This window comes from Nycticebus coucang, chromosome 15, assembly GCF_027406575.1.
Source record: "Nycticebus coucang isolate mNycCou1 chromosome 15, mNycCou1.pri, whole genome shotgun sequence".
Lineage (NCBI taxonomy): Eukaryota > Metazoa > Chordata > Mammalia > Primates > Lorisidae > Nycticebus > Nycticebus coucang.
Genome location: NC_069794.1, coordinates 34,869,649 through 34,885,968, shown reverse-complemented (window position 1 = coordinate 34,885,968; position 16,320 = coordinate 34,869,649). Strand labels below are relative to the sequence as shown.

The following is a 16,320-nucleotide window of genomic DNA, read 5'->3' as shown; positions in this document are numbered from 1 at the left end:
ATTGTAGCGGGCACCTGTAGTCCCAGCTACTCAGGAGGCTGAGGCAACAGAATCGCCTAAGCCCAAGGATTTGAAGGTAACGAGCTGTAACGGCACGGCACTCTACCGAGGGTCAATAAGTGAGACTCTGTCTCAAAAAAAAAAAAAAAAAAAAGAAAGAAAGAAAAAGAAAAATTTCCACCTGTTTAGCCCAAACCTGAGTTATTCAAGGGACGACTGTAATCCCAATACAAGCTAGCCTAAGAAAACAAACACAAATTATTGTCTTATGGGGGCAGCCTCTAAAATGTAGGGGTGTAGCCAGATGCAGAAATTGTGAGATATGAACAGCAAAACTGCCCAATCACTTGTGGTATAGTTAGGTCCAGCTGGGATGCAGATATTCCCTAGTTCTTAACTCTGGTGTGGAAGAAATGAGCACTGGGGCCAAGATGACAATGATGGCTGTGTGATTATACCACAAAATAATAACATATATATATATTTATTGTGGAGCAAAAGTGAAGTACAGCAAGATCATATCTCAAAGAGGGACACAGGTCTCCCTCTGGGCCTGGACTGCCCCCCACCCCAGGATTACCTGTCATTTCCCACCTTTGAGGTGATTGACAGTAATAGTTATATAACCAATTCCTTATTGCACAGGCCTCTTCCCCAAATCTTCTCAAAGAATCCATGGGGAGCCAAATCTGCAATGTTAACTGTGTGGTAATGAGCTCCAAGTCAGTTTGCGGTCACCAGGGACTCCTCACTATGTGTTCTGACCAGGGAACAGTCCCTAACCACAATTCAGTCCCTGCTCTCTGCCCTTAGCTGCTTCCCTGCCACCTGTTTACCTTTCCTCAGACCTAACAGTAGGGCCCCATGCTTGTGTGTTGTCTCCTTTCTCTTCAGCTTCTCCATGTGTTGTTGGAGAGGGATATGTGTGTATGGACATATCACCACTAGCATCTCCAGGGTCATTGCCTTATACTTCATGATCCAAGGGGAAAGAGGAAAGTCCTCTTCTATTTCAATTCTTAGAGAAAAGTGAGTTGACCTGCTTGGGTCATATTCCCACTCCTTGGACCAATACTGAGTCTAGGGTGAAACATTATTATTTTTGTCTCATTATTACTGGACAAAGAGGGTCCAACTGCCTGTCCCTGTCAGCCAAAATGCAGAGACAGGGATAGGTCCACCGAACTTTGTCAGAAGGCCAGCAATTCTGGAGAAGAGTCTCTCCAAGACTGTTCTTCATTTTGTTGTTCTTATATTTCCAAAATCACAGGGTTTTTTTGTTTTGTTTTGTTTGTTTGTTTGTTTTTGCAGTTTTTGGCCAGGGCTGTGTTTGAACCCACCACCTCCGGTACATGGGGCTGGCACCCTACCCCTTTGAGCCACAGGCACTGCCCCCAAATCACAGTTTTATACATGAAAGTTCAAAGTAAAATGGTGTTAACCCTTATCTTAAACAACAATAATCAGCATAACTCATGATGTATAATAAATAGTAATTGACATAATCCATGCCCCCAAACAACATTCCAATTCAAAAGTTAATCTCCTAAATCAATTTCCATAAACTACTCAAGATATACACTTCTAGGTTAAAGCTGCATTTACAAAACAGCAAGAATGGGGGACATGAGGTGAAGGTCACATAGGGGCTAAACTGACAAGACCAGGTGTGTTGTCTCAGCCATAGCCTGAATGACTCCATCTTACTCTCACTACATGTGCTTTCACCATGTACCCTGTTGTGTCCATAGTAGGTAGAATTGTGTGATTGCTAGGGTCACTAGCAGCAAAAGAGGTGAAAAGATGTATCTTATAGGAGATAGAGGTGAGAATAATGCAACAAAACTTGGAGGAAAAGGTGTTAGGGAAACAGAAGTAATAAATGTCCATTGACCATATATACTCCATTATACTGTATTGGCCTATCCTATATAAATCAACGGATGATGTAGGCAGAATAATGGCTCTCCAAAGATGTCCACTTCCCATAGACATTCTGAGAATCTATGAATGTGCCATGTTACTTGTCAAAGTAACAGAGAGAGATACCCTAAAAGAAAGTGGTATTTATATAAGCATAGGGCATTGCAATGGGAATACTTGCCATAGTAAACTGTGTGTGTATTCAGGGAGGTACTGCAAGAAAAAGGTTTTTAAAGAAAAAAATAGGAGGATTACATAATTGTTTTTCGATAATTATCCTTGCCTGCAAGGTTGATGCCAGTCTGAATTTGGAAAGGCAGTTTCTGGGCAGATGTTCTTGGAGAAGTTTTTTGGTGTGTGTCAGGTTGTGATGGCCTTTATGCACACGTGGTTTTGGCAACGTCTTTTGTGATAGCTTTTGTTATCAGGCATTTATGCATAAAAGTTTCTCTTCGTGGCCTTTTCTTCTTGTCAAGGGTTATTTTGTTTTTGTTTCTTAACACAAGTGACTCTGTTTTGACTCTGACAACTTTCACAGTTCCATGACAAGGAGGAATTAAGTTTGCTTATTGATTGACCTTTAAAAAAGATTTTGTTTGTATCACTCAGGGTGAGTTTAATGTAATTACAAAGGTCCTTAAATGTGGAAGATGGAGGCAGAGGAGTGAAGATTCAGAGTATGTGTATATCAGAATGATAAATAACATGTGGGGAAGAGTCAACAAGCCTTGCAGGGTTTGAAGAGAGAAAAGAACCAAGGGTTGAAGAAGTGGGGCTTTCTCTTGAAGCTGGATGAGGAAAGGAAATGAACTCTCCATAGATCTCTTGGATAGGTCCCAGCTAGAGCACAGCCCTGTCCATACTTGGATTTTAGCCCAGTGAAACCCATTTCAGACTTCTGACCTTCAAACTGTCAGATAATGAGTTTATGTCATTTTAAGCCACTCAATTTATAGTAATTTGTGATAGCTGCAGTAGTTAACTAATATAGTGGAGGATAGCAGTGAAGTGCTGGGGTTTCTAGACTCACACAGGCCTGAAACTAAATCCCTCTTCCACCACTCAGCTGTGTGACTTCAGTAAAGTTAGCCTTTCTGAACATTAGCTTTCCTATCTGAAAAAAATAGGCCAATCTATATTTGTCTCACAAGGGTTTTTTTCTTTTGTTTCTTTGGAGATGTATTCTTGCTCTGTCACCTGAGCTAGAGTGCAATTGTATCATTATAGCTCACTGCAACCTTGAACTCCAAGTGATCCTCTTGCCTCAGTGTCCGAAGTTGCTAGGAGTACAGGCATGCATCATACCACCTGGCTAATTTTTCTAATTTTTTTTGCAGTTTTATGGTTTTATTTAAAAACAAAATGTGCACATAGGCTGACTATTCATTTTCTTCACTACACAGACTGGTATTGGGATTGGTGACTCTGATGGCCAGTTGGGCTGCTCTTTCCACAATGGTTTTGTGGTTCTTGGAGGAAATGCTGGGAGCAATCTCCCCACAGTTATATTTTTTTGTTCATCAGCAGCACTTCCAGCTCCTTGATGTTGTGGACAAGGAACTTCTGGAAACCACTTGGCAGCATATGCTTTGTTTTTTTGTTTCTCCCATAACCAATGTCGGGCATCAAGCTCTCCAAACCCCAAATCTTCTCTGAACCCTGTTGTCAATACCTCTGGGTTTCTGCCAGTTATGCTTACTTTTGACATATCAATCTGACTGGTGTCTAGCAAACTTCTTGGTCCTCTTTTTGACAATATTCAGCTTCACAAGGGTTCTGCTGGCTGCCACCTCTGTAGGTAGCACTGAGGAAGAGAGAGTTATTTTTCTATTTTTTATAGAGACACAGTCTCACTCTTGCTCAGGCTGGTCTGGAACACCTGACCTCAAGCTATCCTCCTACCTCAGTCTCCCAAAGTGCTAGGATTACAGGAGTGGGCCACCGCAGTAGGCCATGAGATTTTATTCAAGGATAAATGTATGTAAAGCATGTAGCTGAACATAGTTAAGTATTGAATAAATAATGCCATTGTCATCATCATGATCTTCAGTCTTCCAAAGAAGCCTATCAGTTATCTAGATTATGCGTTATTTCCATTTTAAAGTAAGAAAATTGAAGTATAGGAATGTTAAGCAATATCACCTAGCTAATAGGTAAAACTTCAAACCATCTGGTTTTTATGTACAATCTGTGATCTAATTTCAGAGCTAAATTTCTGCTGAAATGCTTCTTGGCTACTATCTGCTAATTAAATGTTCTATTTGCACTCCAGACTGTTCACAAAGATGAGTGTGTGTGTGTGTGTGTGTGTGTGTGTGTTTTCTGGTGGTGGGGTGGTGATAATCAATGGACAGCAATAAGCAAAAATGCAGAACTGGGAATACAAATGACTGATGATCCTAGAATCACTGAGGTTTTAAAGCTTAAAGTAGGGCTTCAAATTCTTAGCCTTTGGGCCTACCCACATATTAAATAAATAAATAAAAAAGCTGTGTAAGAAACTCAGAATGAGAATGTATTTAGAAAGGTTTTATACTTTCCAGCTGTTTCAGGCCCCACATTGCCTTTCATTTCACTTGGCCGATTCACACATTTACCTGAAATCTACAAGACATCGTTTTTTAAACTTTGGCTTAAAGGGACCTTCCAGAGTCTCTTCTTTAAAAAATGAAACTTTATGGGAGGCTGAGGCAAGAGAATCGCGTAAGCCCAAGAGTTAGAGGTTGCTGTGAGCCGTGTGACGCCACAGCACTCTACCGAGGGTGGTACAGTGAGACTCTGTCTCTACAAAAAAAAAAAAAAAAAAAAAAAAATGAAACTTTAGTAGGTTAAGTGCCTGGCTTGTAGAAACACAGCTAGATTATGGTAGTCAAGATTTCATATCAAAGGGGGAGAATTATTTCATGCCAAGGACAGATGAGGACAAATTAAGGCTTTGGTATGCTTAGCACTTTTGCAGCCTATATTTAGGGATATTAGTTTAATAATGCAAAACTGGCTCAGGCAGATTACAGGGTGTGTAACACATGCAGCAGGAAGACAGTTGGGACACATTCCTATTAAGATAAATAATATAAGATAGTGAGCAGTCAGGGTAGTGTGTCATGAATGGTTAACAGGTGTACAGAAGGATTGTTCCCTACAGCCCTAGGGGGAGCTTACTGGGACCTGAACCTGAACGATTCCTTGAGCTGGTTATAACTGTGATGACAAACTTCAGTCGTGGTGTTGTACAAATACTGGATTTCATTAATTCCTATACAAGATTATTTTTTCACATTTAAAATCTGGAATTATAATGCTCATTGCATCAGATGGCTTCTTATAGTGATGGTAAGCCAGGAAGCAGTTGTGACTCAGTTGTTTTTGCACATGCATGCCTGAACTCTTCCACACTTCCTTTAAGTTATAGGTATTGTTGGCTCTATACCTACTATATTTAATTGCCATTTAAAATGTCTTCTAAAGATAACACTGTGATCTGGCATAACAAAAAGTTTCTGAGTGTCGGCATGAAAACAGAACAGTGCAGTATGTAAACTCGTATGGGTGAGACAAATATAGATTATTGGAAGAATGACCACAATTCCATTTTTTTCTTGCAAAGTGACTAAATAAGTAGCAATTTCTAAAAATGGTGGATAGCTTTGAGTAGGTAAAGTTCAAAGGATGTTTATCTCAATTTAAGGTTGGCAAAATCACCAAATTCCCTCAGAATGTAAGAAAGAAATTTATAAGAATGTGAGAACAGTTTTTGAGTCAAAGGTATTTTGTTGGTAAGCAATCAACATTAATTTGTCAAAAACTTCCTCTGTCTTTGCTGAAAAACTGAAATTATATGTTTAGTCAAGTAGGAAATTATAGTAAGCCACTATTTTGGACAACTATCAAAATTATACTCTCAAAGTCAAAGATATTAAAGGCACACAGATTTATGTAAATTAATGGCATGTCACTTTGATCCGAGGTATAAGCATGCCACTATCTTTAATTTAAAACTGTCAAATAATACATTTTTAATAAAATCTTAAGAGGATATTAAGCATAATCACAAGAATGGGATGTATGATGTTCGAATTGATTGTCTATAAAGTTGCCATGAGCACTGAATTAGCATAAGCCTAGCTATTGTTCCCAGGGGAAGTACAGATTAGGTTCCTGTGAGCCTGTACTCAGTAGGTTTTCATTAGCTGATCAATACATAACCTTGTTTTCTGTGCATTTCTGTTTAAAGACACCTTATTTAATATACACAGGCAATCCCCTGGGTGTAGATGACCCAAATTAAGGAAATCTGAATTTAGGCATGGGCTCTCAAGACTTCTCATAAGGATAATTTGTTATTAAATAAATCGTTTGAGAACTAGTTTCTTCTGTGCATGTAACCAATCCGCATGGTATAAGTGGTTCGCTGGAGCCGTTACCGTTATGCTAGTAGCTGGTCTCATAGGTAGGTTGAGAAGCAGCTGACAGAAACACAAGAATGTGAAGAATCAGAAGATCCAGAGCCAAGAACGTTTACAACAAAAGAATCAGCTGAAGGCTCTGTTTTATCGAAGCAGAATTTGTGAAGCTTAAGGAGAAAGACCCTAACATTCAGTAGTTTACAAAGATTTGCTGTGCAGCCAGTGAGAAGATCAGCTACTACAAGACCATTTATGATGCAGAAAATAAAAATGCTGTGCAAACAACCTTTTGTTTGCACCTCTTTGAAGAAGCTGACTTCAATAGTAGGCTTCTCTCATCCACCAACAGAATCAAATCCTGATTCTCCAGCACCCACCCCATCTTCTCCAGTACTGTCTCCATCCTCATCTTTCAATTAGTTAGTCCATCTTCTTGCATTAAAAATGTCCCTTCCAGAAAGCAATGTTTTGGGGTTTTTTTTTGTTTGTTTGTTTTTTGAGACAGAGCCTCAAGCTGTCGCCCTGGGTAGCGTGCTGTGGCATCACCGCTCACAGCAACCTCCCACTCCTGGGCTCAAGTGATTCTCCTGCCTCCGCCTCCCAAGTAGCTGGGACTACAGGCGCCTGCTACAATGCCTGGCTATTTTTTTGTTGCAGCCGTCATTGTTATTTGGCGGGCCTGGGCTAGATTTGAACCTGCCAGCTCAGGTGTATGTGGCCGGTGCCTTAGCCACTTGAGCCACAGGCGCCGAGCCCAGAAAGCAATGTTGATGCAACATTAGGTGAGTGTTAACTTTTAATATTCTTTTTTGAAATGTATCCTATCTTAACTTTCTGTATGAGTTTGTTTTTCTGTTTCTATTTGTTTGACTTAAAAGAGCACAATCATTTCTGTAACTTAATATTAAAGCACAGGGGTATTATTATTATTATAGTATTGCACTGTATTATAATTATCCCATTTGAGCCATTATAGTGTTATTACTATTATTATTGTTAACATATGTGCACTGTTCATCAGAGATCCTCATTACATACAAATCTGACCTAAAGGCAGTCTCAGGAATGTATCTTGTGTGTAAACCAGATATGGCCTGTATTGTTGATTCATTAACATTGAACTGTACCCAACAGAAGACTCTTAAGCCTGGCTCGGCGCCTGTGGTTCAAGCGGCTAAGGTGCTGGCCATATACACCTGAACTGGTGGGTTAGAATCCAGCCTGGGCCGCCGAACAACAATGACCACTGCAACCAAAAAATAGCCAGGCTTTGTGGCGGGCGCCTGTAGTCCCAGATACTTGGGAGGCAGAGGCAGGAGACTCGCTTGAGCCCAAGAGTTGGAGGTTGCTATGAGCTGTGACACCAGAGCACTCTACCCAGGGCTTGAAGTTCTGTTTCAAAAGAAAACTCTAAGCCTAAACAAAGCTTATCTAATGTACATATTTTCTCTGTAAGGCACTCTTCTGTGGCGTAGGAACACTATGCTTGGGGGCCATTTTAAACAGTGACACTGTCATTGGATGGCTCTGACAAAGCAAATGGAAAACTTTAACAATTTTTCCCCTTTCCTTTTCTTTCTTTTTTTAACAACTTTTCTTCAGTATCTTTATCTAGAGGCACAGATGCTCAAGGACACCAGATGGTTTGAATGCTACCACTAGCCATGTGAAGGTACAAGTCCAGACCTGTATGAAGCTGGTGCAGACCTCAGCAGGCAATCTCCAGTTACCTTTAACTCATTAGCATATCATTGTAATACTAAAAGTCACTCCCGCAATGAGAATTGTCAGCATTTTCTATACATGCACTATATGAAAGAAGTACGTGAACTTATGAACTATGTCTGTGCATCTGCAACTCCACACTGTATGTGCTTATATGCTTCCTCTGCCCCATATCTGACTCTGAAACTCCCACATCAGCCTTTGTTCAGGGTTCTCCATTCTTTGGCTACTGAATTTAAAAACCCTGTTAGATTAGGCAGTTAGACGTGAGCAGGGTGGGTGGCAGATGTGGTCAGGCTGTTTTAAACTGGCTTGGGTCAGGCTGACCTGGGATGTTGTGGGAATAGGGATAATTGCTAATCATGACCTCACAGGTGCAAGACCTTGCAGGTGGGCTATTCTGAGGCGCTGGTTGTTTGGGGGACTGATTAATGTCCCTGAGACTTTCTGATGTGCATAGATAGTACGAGTTGTTATGGGAACGTGTTATGGTAATGGTGTTGATCAAGACCCCGGGAATTTCAAAGAAGTAGTTGACACCCCTCAAAAGTTGTGAATAAACTCCAAGCACAGCTCACTCCATGATGCCCTCAGTCTCCAGGAGGCAGCCTGGCTTATTATCCAAGCCGTTAAAATAAACTTTTCCTTTCTTGTTAAACCTTTACTTGTTCTTGTTCTCTTTGATTATTTTGGCAACTACCTTGAGCCATCACCACACTGCCCTAACAAAACTGAATGCCTCATCAACTGGATGTTCTTTCTTTGTGGTCGAAATACAGTAGGGAAAGAATGCTGTTTTTTAATGACAAAATCACCAACACCAATCACAAAAGCTCAAAAATGGGAAGAACTAGCACTAAATAGACCACTGAACACTTGGAAACACTATAAGAGCTGAAAGAAAAAGAACTTGATCTTAGCTGGGAACTCAAATTCTTTGCCACTCTGTGCATGCTTATGAATGACCATGCAAGTGCTATGAATATTGATTTGGGAATTACAGACAAATTTTAACAAGTAGGCAAACTAAAAAATGCAGAACCTGTGAATAATGAGGACCGACAGAACTCTGTCTCTTGGCAAAAATAACTTCAAAGTCATATGGCAAAGGATATGGATAAAGAGAAGATTAAAAAATGGAGAGGCCAGATCTAGGACCCCTTCTTAGACTTATTGAATCAAAATCTACATTTCAAATTTCCCAGATGTTTGCATGAACATTCAAGTCTGAGAAATACTACCCTCAAACCATGGTAGATAAATCCACGCCAGAGGGTGGAAATTAAACAGTACAAAGATTAGAGGTCTGCTACATTTGTAAAGTTTTTTTTCTTTTGCAGTTTTTGGCTGGGGCTGGGTTTGAACCTGCCACCTCCGGCATATGGGGCCAGCACCCTACTCCTTTGAGCCACAGGTACTGCCCCATTTGTGAAGTTTTTATGGATCCAGAGGTGTAGAATGTGCTAGGACAATCTCTTAAAGCCAAAGGCAAGTTATTGTACCTTGCAATCCCTATCAACAGGAAAGAATTAGAGCACTTGGTGGGCTTCTTTGGCTTTTGAAGGCTGTCTATACCACACTCAGGAATACAGCTTCAGCACATTTTATTGGGTGGCATAGAAGCCTTCTGGTCTGAATGGATCCCTGAGCAAGAGAGTGTTCTACAGCAAGTCCATGCTGGGATTCAAATTATCTTGCTGTTTGGCCCTACACCTCAGCAGATCTATGCTAGAGTCTCGGGTGGATGAGGAACCACCAGACCATTAGGTACTGTGTGGAGTCTTAAGTGAGCCCTAACGGGAGAGTCACAATGCAGAACCTCAGGGTTCTGGAGCAAGGTCATTCAATTGACAGCAAGCAATTTTTAAAGTAGCCCCTGGCATGCCACTGGTATTTACAAAGACTGAGATCCTGGTGATGTGATTCTACTGATAATGCAACTAAGCCCCTTATAAGCTGGACATTGTCAGTTTTACCAAGTCAAATTGTTGTGGGGCAGTGGGATAGTAGCAATCCATCAGATAGATAAGAAAACAGAATTATGCGATTGGAAATGCCTTTGCGGTCAAAGAACAGTGGTGAGAAGTTAGGAGAGTTAGAAGTTCTCAGAGAAAGACACTGAGAACCCCACCACTCCCTAAGAGCTCTCTCCTTGAATTTCCTCTATTAGGTATAGACTAGGTTAAATTTCTGGAGTTATCATTGATAACTCCTGCTAACCAAAAGGATAGTCCCTTCCAACAGTATCTCTTTAATCTGTACCTTCCTCTCTTTCTCCATGGCTATTGCTTTATTTTTTATGTTTACTTTTATTTTTTGAGATAGGGTCTTGCCCAGTCTCCCAAGCTGGAGTGTAGTGGGGTGGCCATAGCTCACTGCAACATTAAAGTCCTGGGCTCAAACAATATCCTCCTGCACCAGCCTGTAGTTGGGTCTACAGGCATGCCACAACTGGCTAATTTTTTGTTTTGTTTCTTGCAGAGAGGGGTTCTAACTATTTTCCGGGCTGGTCTTGAACTTCTGGGCTCAAGCAATCCTCTCTGTCTTGACCTCCCAAAGGGCTAGGATTACAAGTGTTAGCCACTGCCTCCAGTCTGCTGTCTTATTTTTTTCCAGAATCTATCTCTTTCTTGCAAATTTCTACATTGACAAATGGTGTTTTTGTATGTCTGATCATCTCATTTATTCTTCAGATATTTATTGAGAATTTACTACATATTAGGCACTGTGTTGGGCTCTGGATACACAATGTGAAGAAGGAAAAAGACACTGCTGCTGGCCTCCTGGAATTTACAGGAAGAGATATGAAACATCTTGCTTAAAATCCTTCATGGCTCCCTATTGTTTTTAGGATGAAGCCCAGGTGTCTTGACCAGGTTGCCTGTGTTTACCTCTCCAGCCTCATCTCTAACCAATGCTCTTTACCCTAACAAGCTCTGCAGCCACAATGCATTTCCCCCTTTTCAGAACATCCTCTTTAGCCCTCCCTGGCTAAAGCCTAAAGTCTTTTAAGAGATCAGCCCAGGAACCCACTTTCTCAGGCAGCCTGCTGGACACTCTCTTCCCCCTTTAGGGGCACTTCTCTGTAATTTCAGCACACCTAATGTTATCACGACCACATACGCATCATGCTTTATCGTGATTTTCCTTTCTCTCGTCCATTGCCACTACTCTCAAATGGGTTCAGGTTTTGTGTCTCCAATACCTAGTACAGTGAATGATTCACAGCAGGTGCCCGACATGTTTTGTCTGATAGAACTGAATAGATATATGGAAATGCCTCTCACTCTGCAACATCAGACAAGACCATCGCATCACTTCTGTACCCGAGCAAAGGAGCAACAGGGCGGAGACTCCAAGGAGTCTTACAGCTTTGCTGCCTTCTGGGTACCGGCCTGGTGTCTTCGACTCAGATTAGGATCCTGCGGTGCGCCCCCTGGCGCCTTCAACAGACACTGCACGAAGGGGAGGGCGCCGGCGAGCACGCGGTCCAAAAGTAGCTCTTGGCGCATGCGTAGGACGCGAGAGCTTGGCTCGGCTAGGGAGAGTCCAAGCATGAGGGATGAGAGTTGTAGAAGTCAGATTCTGCTTTGCTCTGGAAGTAGGAAAGTGGCTTCTGTTTTTCTTCTGTGACTTAAGCTAAAGTATATAACTTTACTTATGGATCTTCCTGTAGGCATTAAGGTGGGTGAAGGTTGCCAAAATCGTCCTTGTCTTTAGGCACCCCTCCTACGGGGAGTGCGTTGGACTATCCCAGATCAAGGCGCGCGGGGGCGGAAGCGGCGGCGGTGGCTGTCAGAGCTGGACAGGGTCGGGGCAGAGCGGCCATGGAGGGTCAACGCTGGCTGCCCTTGGAGGCCAATCCCGAGGTGAGCGCGACTCGGGTCCGGCCCTGGGGCGGCGGGCAGGGGCGGTGGGAGCCGGGCTGCTGCAACTAATCCACAGCAGTTTGTCTCTAAGCCGTGTTCTCTGTTTTGTTTTCAGGTCACCAACCAGGTGAGTCAGGTGTACGTCGTTTAGGACCCCTGGAATCCCTTCTGCCCTGCTCAGTGTACTTCTCTGACGGCCTCCATCTCGCGTTCCCGAGGATTCTACGATTTCATTCCGTGAGGGCCCCTCTTGTTCTCGTTTAGGCGGGTCCGCCCCCTTTGCGGCCACCTCCCTGCCACCTGGCTCCTGGTGAAGCTCTCGGCTGCCTTAGCCACTCTTCTGGTCTCATTCCCCGTCAGCACTTCCCATGGGGTGTGAGGTAACGTCTCTAGGTGTGAGGTTTGAAGCACTTTTACTCTGTACTCCTCTTCCCTCTTCGTTTTGCCTCTTGCTAGAGACGATTCCATAATTTTCCTACCCCTATACCTTCTGGATGACTAATTTGCCTACACTTCCTGACTCCAAGCTTTGTAAACTCGCCCACCCAGTCATTGTAATTTCATCCACCTCCTGCACGATGAAATCATCTTCCAATCATCTTCTCTTGCCACATCAAGTTGCTTCTCTTCCCTGCCACGCCCCCTTTCTTCCCCTGAATCTTCTTTCTCATCATCGAGGAATAAAGATTCATTGTGTACTCCAAAAATTGATTTTTGGTTTTCAAGGCTTGTAGCTAATTGTTTGGAGAGAGGGACACCTTTGTTTTTACTTTATTATTTTTTTAAGACAGAGTCACTCTTTTTTTTTTTTTTTTTTTTTTATTTATTTATTTATTTTTTTTTTGGCCGGGGCTGGGTTTGAACCCGCCATCTCCGGCATATGGGACCGGCGCCCTACCCGCTGAGCCACAGGCGCCGCCCAGACAGAGTCACTCTTGTGCCCTAGACCAGAATACCATGGAGTCAGCCCAGCTCACAAAAACCTCAAAATTCTGCGTTCAAGCAATCCTCTTGTCTCACCTTGTCCGATAGCTGGGAGTATAGCAGTCTGCCCCAACCCAGGCTATTTTTTTCTACTATTAGAACAGGGTGTCTGTTCTTGCTCAGGCAGATCTCCAACTCTGAGTTTAAGGGATCCTCCCACCTCGGCCTCCCAGAGTGCTAGTATTACAGGCTTGAGTCATGACACCTGGCTGGCTGGGACATCCTTGTCTTATTTTCTGTCTTTGGGAAACATATCTTTCATCATTAAGTTTGTGAGCTACAGGTTTTTCAAAGATGCCTTTTATCAGTCTGAGGATGATTCCTTTGTTCTTTAGTTTTTGTTGGGAATCAATGTTGAATTCTCTCAAATGATTTTTCTGCATCTCTTGAGATGATCATTTAAGAAAGAAATATCAATTCTACATAAACAGAAAAGAGGAGAAGACTCTTCCCAACTCATTTTATGGACAGCATTACCCTGACACCAAAACCAAAAAAGCCGTAATGAGAAAAACTGCAGACTTGTGTCCTTTATAAACATGAATATAAAAATCAATAAAACATTAGCAAATAGACTGCTGCAATAAATATATAAAAGGATAATATGTCATGACCAAGAGCAGTTTATTCTGACATTGCAGAGCTGGTTCACTATTCAAAAATCAATCATCATAATTAGCCATTATTAATAAAGTAAAAATCAAAACATTTTAGGTGACATTGTTAATTGTTTTAATGACCTATAAGTTTGTATAACTGGAAAGTCCAACTGCTAGTAGAGTTTGTTCTTAGGTAGTCTTGATAAAGTATGAATCACATTCACTCACTAGGATTAATAATATTTAGGGGGCCTTTTATAATATGCTGAATAGGAACTAGTTCTTTGATGATGAAAATATTCATGTTTTTTGGCTTTTCAATCCAGTAGGAAGACAGATAGTAAACAAATCTTTAACAATTGTAAGTGCAATGAAAAAAATTAGTAGTGTTATGATGGAGACCATAAGGACAAATTTAATAGGTTGGATAGTGACAAGAGACCTTTCTGAGGTGACATAAACAGAAAATATGTATTTTAGTAAAAGAGTGTACATTATGTATGGCGTGCCTTGGCATGGTTTAGTTTGTTTTGAATTTATTAAGGAAATAATGTGCTTTTAGTGGGAGAAGGGACAAATACCTGAGAAGTGGTTTTAACCAAAATTTTTTTGGTGGTTTCTTTATTGTTTATGTGTTAGAGGCAGAATCAAGATTAGAAAATGAATAGAAATTTAATTAGCTGACTTAGAATGTGGAGAATTAGTAAACACCAACACTAATGTCTATACCGTCTCTTATTTCCTCAAGCAAATGGAGTCATAGGATCTTGATCTCACTGTATTATTATCTGGTAATTGCATGTGTTATTGTTGTACTTTTAGTTTTAGCAAATACTACTTTATGGCCTAATGATGCCTGGTATTTTTATTAGACTATTCATCACAGGTCTACTCTATCAAGATTAGTATCAATTGTTAGACATTAGCTAGAAAGTAGGTGTCTCAGTAAATGTAGTAAGCAATGATTTATGTTGTTGGTTTGTATGCTCTCAACTCCTTTTAAGGATATTTGGTTATGTTGTGGGTAGGAATTACTTAGAATAAAATAAGTTAAGGGATAGAAAAAATTATTAAAAAATTTTAAGATCTGCTTTATTTACATATGCATTTAAAGAGGTAAAGGCAGTTTATAGCTGATGGAAAGTTACAGATTATTGAGCATGTTATGATTTAACATTTTTTGAACATTTAACCTCGTAAATGTTAAATTATAACATTTAAGCATTCTATATTGTATATCAAATCATCACATTGTACCCCATAAATGTATACAGTTATGATTTAATAAAAAAATTAAATATATAGAATGTGATATGGGCAATTATTATCATTTACGACTATACTAGATTTTCACTGTGATTAGCTTTTATGGTTTGAATATAGCACAGCCACATTATATGTATTTTAAATATTGTGTTTTAGAACTGATGATTATTTTACGTGGAATCCCACTAGGATTATTCCTAATTGTGATTTCATTAAGGAGATAAAATATTTTTCTAGCATAACATCCAAAGGTAAATAAATTTACTGTAGCATAATTGTTCTATTTAGCCTAGATGCTTAGAGTTAGAAAAAAATTTAGAAGTTATTTGCTGGATTATTGCCATAAATATACAAGAATTCTCTAATCATTGGTTCCCATTTTAGGGAAAAAAAAAAAAGCAACTTATTAATCTGTCTTCCTTGAGCTACTGCCTATTTCCCTGTTCTGTTTCCCTCCTTCGTAAACTTTGCACAAAGAATTGTCCAGAGCCACTGCCATGATCACTACTGCCCCACCTCCCTTCTCAAGTCTGTATCACACCTGTCTAGCTTGCTTCTATTCTCACTATTTCATAAAAACTACTTGTGTCACGTTTATTAATCACCACTTTGCCAGACCCCATGCTCACTTTTCTGTCGCCATATTTCTAGTCACTTAGCAGCATTTGGTAGACTATTCCTTTCTGTCCTTCTTGAAACATTATCTTCTCCTGGTTTTTGTTTTTTTAGGATTTTCTTGGTTTTTTTAGGATTTTCTTCCTATTTTCCTAACTGCTTCCTGAAGTCTTCTTTGCTTGGTCAGGTCTAAGAAGTCCTCCGGACTTCATCCTAGACCTAATCTTTTCTGTCTGTATTCTCTCACTAGCGATGTTTTCTGTTGTGTAGCTTTGGTGCTATTGCTTGTCACATAGTTCATCCTACTTTCCTCTAAGCTCTGACTTCTTTACCAAATTGGAAATCTATATACTTTGATATCTCCGTCTGGATGTTTTATAGATCCTTCATACTTAATATGGCCAAAAATAAAATATGGATCTTCATTCTCCCATCTTTTCTCTAAACCCATTTCTTTCTCGTCTGTCCAATGGTCAGGTTGTTATCAGTGATTTTTCTCCCTGATTGTGCTATTTTGAAGAGCCCATAGTGCATTGGTTTGATTTCTGTGGTTGGAACCCCTACTTTGCTGTTGACTAGCTCTGAGACCACAGGCAATTATCTTACTCTTTATACCTTAGTTCCTCAATTTCTTACAATCTCTCCCAATTTTGTAAGATTGTTGTAAGAATTAAATAATTACATGTAAAATTGCATGTAATGAAGAATCAAGCATGCTTTCCATGAATGTTAGCTATTTTTAATATTCTTTTTCTCATTGCACAGATCCAATTGATCTGCAAATCTTACAGACTAGTTTTTCAAAATCCATCCCAATTCTGGGCATTTTCTCCATTTTAATAACCACAAGTCAATCTGTCACCATCCTTAGCTTGCACAGCTGCAGTAGCTTCCTAACTAGTTTTGCTGATTTTTCTTTTGCTTCCCTAAAGT

At 40.5% G+C, this 16,320-nt stretch overlaps 1 protein-coding gene across 1 annotated transcript in view; it reads left to right on the top strand.

The window, feature by feature from the left end:
• The first annotated feature begins 11,768 nt into the window (after nt 1-11,768).
• The window catches only part of UCHL3 (ubiquitin C-terminal hydrolase L3), a 66,132-nt gene continuing 61,580 nt past the window's right edge, over nt 11,769-16,320 (top strand). The window contains exons 1-2 of the mRNA XM_053564154.1: nt 11,769-11,923; nt 12,039-12,160. The gene's annotated coding sequence lies outside the window, so the exon portion shown is untranslated. The remainder of the gene's footprint in view (nt 11,924-12,038; nt 12,161-16,320) is intronic.